Source organism: Branchiostoma belcheri, unplaced genomic scaffold, assembly GCF_001625305.1.
Source record: "Branchiostoma belcheri isolate BF01 breed outbred unplaced genomic scaffold, Haploidv18h27 scaffold324, whole genome shotgun sequence".
Classification (NCBI taxonomy): Eukaryota; Metazoa; Chordata; class Leptocardii; order Amphioxiformes; family Branchiostomatidae; genus Branchiostoma; species Branchiostoma belcheri.
In genome coordinates, this window is record NW_017803937.1 from 6,231 (window position 1) to 6,484 (window position 254).

Consider the following 254-nt stretch of genomic DNA (forward strand, 5'->3'; position numbering starts at 1 on the left):
GTTTTGTTTGTTCTTCTCTTGATGTGGCTAATGGCTTGAATGAACTGTTATGAGTGTTTTGGTGAAACCTACATGTATGGATACCACATACCAGTACTGCATACTGTATATGTAACGTTACTTGAAAAAAAATTATTACCACACATAATAATTTTTTGTACTGATAACAGTTACTACTTACTAGTACTAGTAGCTGTCACTGACAAATGACTTGAGTTACCAAAAACTATACATGTGGATGATGTGGGGTAGTC